This window comes from Rhamphochromis longiceps, linkage group LG20, assembly GCF_057381845.1.
Source record: "Rhamphochromis longiceps isolate RC_006_pf linkage group LG20, R_longiceps_female_GT1.1, whole genome shotgun sequence".
In the NCBI taxonomy this organism is placed as follows: domain Eukaryota; kingdom Metazoa; phylum Chordata; class Actinopteri; order Cichliformes; family Cichlidae; genus Rhamphochromis; species Rhamphochromis longiceps.
The window spans coordinates 16,108,395-16,114,910 of NC_140576.1; positions in this window are offsets into that span (position 1 = coordinate 16,108,395).

Sequence of the window (6,516 nt, forward strand, 5' to 3'; positions counted from 1 at the left end):
AAGTCCCAGGACAACAAAATTAAATAATTTCCTGAAATTATTTAAATGGAGGAGGAAATGAGCAGTATTCTGTTATTACAAGTCTAACTAATCTGTACAGTGTAGATAAATCCAAGTTTATGCAACAATATTATTCTAACTCTGCTTAGTTTCCTTCATTTTCTTTTCTACACCTTATATTATAATCTGACCCTCTGAGACACAAACATGGGACTTAAAAAGGATGACCCATTCCCAACAAACTAAACGCAGAGAGATGACACTAAAAGACAAACTGAAACTAAAGAGTTGCCTTTTTGCTTTCGAATGCATCTTCACCAACTCTTACAAGTGTAAAAGGAAGTTACAGTTGGCTGTATGCAATAGTCTCCTTACAGTCTTTTTACTGTTATTTATTGCCATACAATAAAGTTTGTGTCTGTATCACAAACTGCTGTGATCCAGGTTTGTATTTACAGAAAACATGCGGAATATGTTGATGGTCATTTATGTAACAACCCAGTGTTGCGTGTCTGTCTTTCAGACCGCATACAGTTCCAGCCAAGAAGACAGGGCAGCTTGTAATATTGGCTCAGGGGCATAAAGTCTCCAAAACAAAGTGCTGTGTTGAAGCTTATTGCCTAGAGTACAAAGCAATAATTGAGATGATTGTATCAACATGTTTATCTTCTCTCATCTGGACTTTAGGTAAGACGACACAAAGAGATTGCAGTGTTCCTGCATCCCCAGTGGAAATTATACCCTTCAGAAAAGGCACATTTTGTTTTTGTCATTTTTCACTGTCTTCTAGTGGTATCTCAGACACAGGGCCAATAAAACCCAAAACTATCTGCACAGCGAGATACCACAAAAAGTAAGAGAGACAGAGGCGTTTTGCAGTCACGGTCTGGACGAAACGCACTGAAAGAAAGTTTTCTTTGAGTGACTTTGACTTGTAACGACGTCTTCATCCTGTGTGCTGTTTACAGTGAACAAATAACGGCAACCGTGTGAGCACGTGTTAGCGGCTGCTGCCACATCTGTGTAGAAATTTGTTGACTTTACCATGAGCTCACAGAGGGGCTGAATGTAATTTAGCAACTGGTGTTTTATATGCATGTGTCAGTTTTTCCGTTTTTCTCACATTCCTGTTGGTGGGGGTAACACAGCTGTACACTGCCATTATAAAACCAGGAGGAACGCTGTGGTTGGCCCTGCTGGAAGTCTTGTCTGCTGCCGGGGCAATTGCTCTGTCCGCAACTCACGTTTTAACCAGAGCGCCAAGGCAAATCAGACTCCTGCTTGCTGCTGCTCGAGACTTCACCCCATCGAGCTTCTCTGTTTCCCTGCTTTTGCTGTCTGTTTAGTGATATTTTCTCCACCTTTTGGGCTCACTGTCGTACTTGGCTTGAAGTTAAGCAGCCAAAGGAGTAGAAATCCATGTCAGATAATTACCCTAGTCTGTGCGTGATTGATGGTGTGTCGGAGAAACAACAACAGGCCAGTGCCAAAAATTAAAATAAAATAATGATTAGAGTTCTGATAAGTAAACAGAAGAATTTTATTTTTAAACACCTACTTCCTTTGCAGCTCCATAAATAGCTTTGTGATGGAAACTGTGAAGTGTCGATGAGAAGTGACATAACTGGTTGGATGAATCGAGCGGAAAACTTTAAAGAGAGAAGCTGTCAGCAGTGATGGACTACCTGTATATGAGCCAAGCCTTTCTTCAGCAGTAGCCTCTCTGCCTCTGAATAGCAGGAAACTGGCCATATAAACAGCTACAGTTGATGGAGGGAGCTGAAGCAACACAAATCAACATAAATGCTCAAAGTGAGAGGGAAAACAATCTGAACATTTCCAGGTACAATGGAAAAAAAAAAAAAACCCAACATGACGTGAATAATCTTCATTTTTTTTCTTTTGATCCTGATGTTTACATAAACACAGACTGATTTTACTTGTACTGCAGGAAAAAATGTGCATCTGGGCCAACTTCTTTGGAAAAAGATGCTTATCAGGCTCCAGCCCACTCAGCAAAATCATGTCATTCCTGACTCGAAGGAATTTACAAGTGGGAGTAAAGGTTTTCCAAGGAACTTCCAGAGCAAGTAGTATGTTGCAGTGAAGACCACGACATCATTGTTCTTGACAAACAACAAAACTATTGGGTGGGGGAGTGGCACGTCGACTGTATGAACTTCCTTTTGTTGGCACACACTAATGTCAGTTGCTCTATTTGGTTAGGAATTCTAGAGGAGGCTGATTTTTAAGTGTATTTCCCGTTTAAAGGATAAAACACTTTATCTTAGGTTATACATATTAACCATTAAGTTAACCATTAACTATATTTATTTTTAGCTTATATCAGTAGGATGTTGGATACATATTAGCTATTATAAAGCACTTATTAACATCTTATTGTCTATATTTACCAGCTTTCCCCCCACAATAACCACTTGTTTAAGTATCGTGATTTTGGCAGTATTAACTGCTGCATTTTGGAATAAGATACACTTTAGCCCTTTTATACTATAAATCTGAATGAAACTTTTCCTGCTTCCGAGTACATTTGAGTTTTTGCGAGCCTGCATGCTTCCCCCCTCACAATAGAGACAACGAGACTTTATAACTTGAGGTATTTTCTCCTTTTGTCATATAAAGTGTTACTTTGTGAAAGATGTAACAATAGGAACTATTCATTATCTATATTATACATAACCTTACTGTAGCCCCTGACTGCCTAAAAAAGCTTTTTTAGCTACTTCCTTAAGCCAGCTTTCCACTGAGTAGCTGCCTCTCATAAACAAGATGGTTTTTACATCCACTCTTACTGACAATATCTAATATACAAAATTAAAGAAAAGCATGCCAGGTCCCCTTTAAAAGAGTTTATGTGAACAGAAATTTAAATTCATTCTCTAACATTCATCTATCCATGTTTTTTAACCACTGTGCCAGTCCATAGCCACTGAGGGGCTGGGTCCTGTCACAGCTGTCAAACAGGGTGTATACCCTGCACAGGCTGTTAGTTGATACAGGCTTATACAGTGCTGTGGAAAAGTATTTGCTCCTTTCTGATTTCTTATTTTTGCATATTTGTCAAACTTGGAGGTTTCAGTTACAGAATTCAGTTTACCCAAGCAAAATTACTGACAGATCTTTGGAATCAAGAAATCACTTATGGGAAGGGAAGAAGGCTAAAAGATCTCAACACCCTGCTACACCCCATGTGACCAAAAACAGACACCACCAATGGCGATGAAATACCTTTCAGGAAACTCTCCTAAAAGGTAAGGAGCGTGAGTCCTCATGAGCTTCCTGATTATTCCCTGGAAGTCATTGAAAATACAATCAGCCAGCATAGGCTGTAAACAATAGTCATCCTGCTGTTTAACTGGATCTTTCTATCTAACGTTGTCACTGTTGCTCCATGGAGGAAATGGTTCTTGTGTTACATAAGATTTGAAACAGTCTTATATATGAAACTAATGTAAGTGTTCTGGCAAATGATTAGAAAATATATACTATTTATATGAATTGGGAAGCTCACTTTATGAATGTGTGTGGTCTGATAGTTGTTTTTTCAGGAGTGGGTACATAGTGGTGTATTTTGATGCAGGCCTCAGGTGGCAAATATAAAACAGTTATATAATCAGAAAAGCCTCTAATAAATAAAGGCACAATCACACAACCTGATACCAAAACTCCTGTTTATGAAAAATAAAGAGTCACAGAAAAAGATTTCATGACATGTCTGATATCAAACTCACACAACACTCCTTCTATCACTAGAAAAGCAAAACAGTTCTGGAGCTTTCATTTTAACCCCTTTGGCCATATTTATATACAAAACCTCAAAGACGCTCTACTGACTTTGTATCTATTTATTTGATGTCTTTTATCAGTTAATTTGAACTGAATAAAGCTATTTCAAGACATAACAGCACCTCCTGGCTCTGACTCTCCCGAGTGTTTTTGTTTTTTAACCATAAAAAAGAAAAGTTGTGTTGTTTTCACATCATCTGTATGGGTGTATGCAAGTCATTTGGGTGTAATAGTGTTATATGAAAGTTTTTAGGTCTGCAGGGTAAAGGTCAATGGTACCTCACGCCATCAGGGAATTTCGATTCCATGAAAGGGTGTACATGGTCTGCAACAACACTTAGCTAAGTAGTACTTTTCAAAGTAGCATCCACATGGTTTGGCAGAGCCCAAGGTTTTCCAGCAGAGAATTTGCCAAAGTATCACACTGCCTCCGCCAGCTTGCCTTCTTTATCTGGAGCATCCTGATGGTAGGTGTTCCACAGGTAAGTGGATCTGGCCAGCCACATGATGTAAAAGAAAATGTAATTCTTCAGTCCAGAACACCTTCTTCCATTGCTCCGTGGTCTAGTTCTGACGCTCACATTCCCATTGTTGATACTTTCAGCAGTGGACAGGGGTCAGCATGCGCACCCACATACACAACAAACTGCAAGTCACTGTGTTTTCTGACACCTTTCTATCAGAATCAGCATTACCTTTTTTGGCAAGTTGAACTACAGTAGCTTGTCTGTTGGATCAGACCACATGTGCCAAACATGCCTCCTCGCGCGCCAATGGTGATAGATACTGGCTACTGCAGGCTGGAAACACGCCACAAGAACTGCAATTTTGGAGATGCTCTGACCCAGTTGTCAAGCCATCACCATTTGGTCCTTGTTAAATGAGCTCAAATCCTTACACTTGCCCATTTTTCCTGCTTCTAACACATCAACTTTAAGGACAAAATGTTCACTTGCTCCCTAATATATCCCACCCACTAACAGGTGATGGCTTTAATCATAAAAGTCTAGTTGGTGAGTGGTTGGCAACCATTGGTGAAATGTGAGTATGCCAGATGGGCAGTGGTTGCTGCCTGTCTGTAGGTGACTATTCAGTGCTGCATCGAAAACCTTGTTCCGACTGCTTTAGTTGCTAGCAGATTAAGTAGTTGGCAAGCGTCTGCAGATAAGTTGGCATTTTCTGTGCAATCTACAGAAACCACAGCAAAGTGTTACACAAACAAGAATCAAAGAACCTTCAAAATAAAAGTTGTGCCTTAGTGCTGAAACCAGAACATTTCAAAAGCCAGTCTTTTCAGGTTCAATAGTTCTTGAAATCTGTTATGATGTGTAACATTATATTGTTCTTGACTGGATCCTACTTTGAAAACCAAACAAGCTTACACACTGAAACAGGTGGTGTAATGTGTGTAATGATGTGTGCTGTTAGGTCAGGAAAGGAAAGGTCATGCTGCCCATCAAGTGTTACTCTCTTTCTCCACCCTTTTATTTTTTTTAAATAAAGAGAACAAGAAGAAATCCTGTTTTTCACATCACCACATTTCTAGAAACATTTCATGGAAACTAACCATCCACCATCATACACCCTCACTTATATTGTGATTGTGCTATGATCGCCTCACATTTAGCTCTTGGCTGCTCTTTGATGTGTGCTAAGTATAATCATTGCATCACTCTCATTCTTATCAACACTTATCCAGACGTTTAGCCTTGTCTCTTTAACTCAAAGGATGATGCAGGGAGGAATAAAATGAGGAGAAGAAAACAAAGATTCTCCTCGTGGGAACTGGTGCGGTAAGTGATACATCCTCCTCTGCACGTATGTGAGGAGAGAGGCAAGAGAAGGACTCCTCTCTTCTTGAAGCTGAGGTCATCCTAAATTAGTTAATTAAAGCAGTTTGTTGCCAAAACATTAGATCATCCCCCAGCTTGTTTTGTCATTAGCTGAACTTGTGTCCCTGCATTAGTCTCCTCTCAGTGGGAAGAACATGAAGGACAGTTTGTGTTTCCAGTGGGAGAGAGCTGCTAGTTGTAACCTTACTAATGTCCAACTTTCAACTCCCCCCGACTTTACGTTATTACAACCTATATTGTTTTGTTCTTGCATATAGTCACACTAGCGGTCATATAGCAATCCCGTCATTTTGATTCCATGTTAGTGTAGGATTAAGCATATTATCCCTTAAAATATATAGAATATAATGATATATTTGGGGATTGTACAGCTGCTTGATTACAGAGCCCTTAGAAAAACATTTCTATTTTCAGGCATGTTCGACATTTCTCATACATATTCCTTTTTTAATATATAGAATAGCATTGAAAAATGCGTATTTCCACAATTTTGCTCATGAATATAATGGAACACAACGGCTGCTGGAAAATCTGCTCTGCCTCTGCCTCAAAATTCGGTTCTGAGCCTGTTTTTTATTCTCGCGAGAGCAATGGGGTTACCAAGGTACCGGGCACGCAGCGTCCTCCAAAAATTGCAAATGCCTCCGGCTAGCCAATGAGGGGAGCTCGGACCGTACCAAAGTGGGAACCGGTTTAGGGGTGCTCCTTAAAGCTTTCTCAAAGAAACTTGGCAATATTAAAGGAACTCGGAATTTCACAACATGAAAGGGACAACAGTGTAAACGCATTATTACAGTGCTATTGGAGAGACTGCAAAGCTTTAAATGTGCCCTTTTACAAAAGCCCAAATGTAACC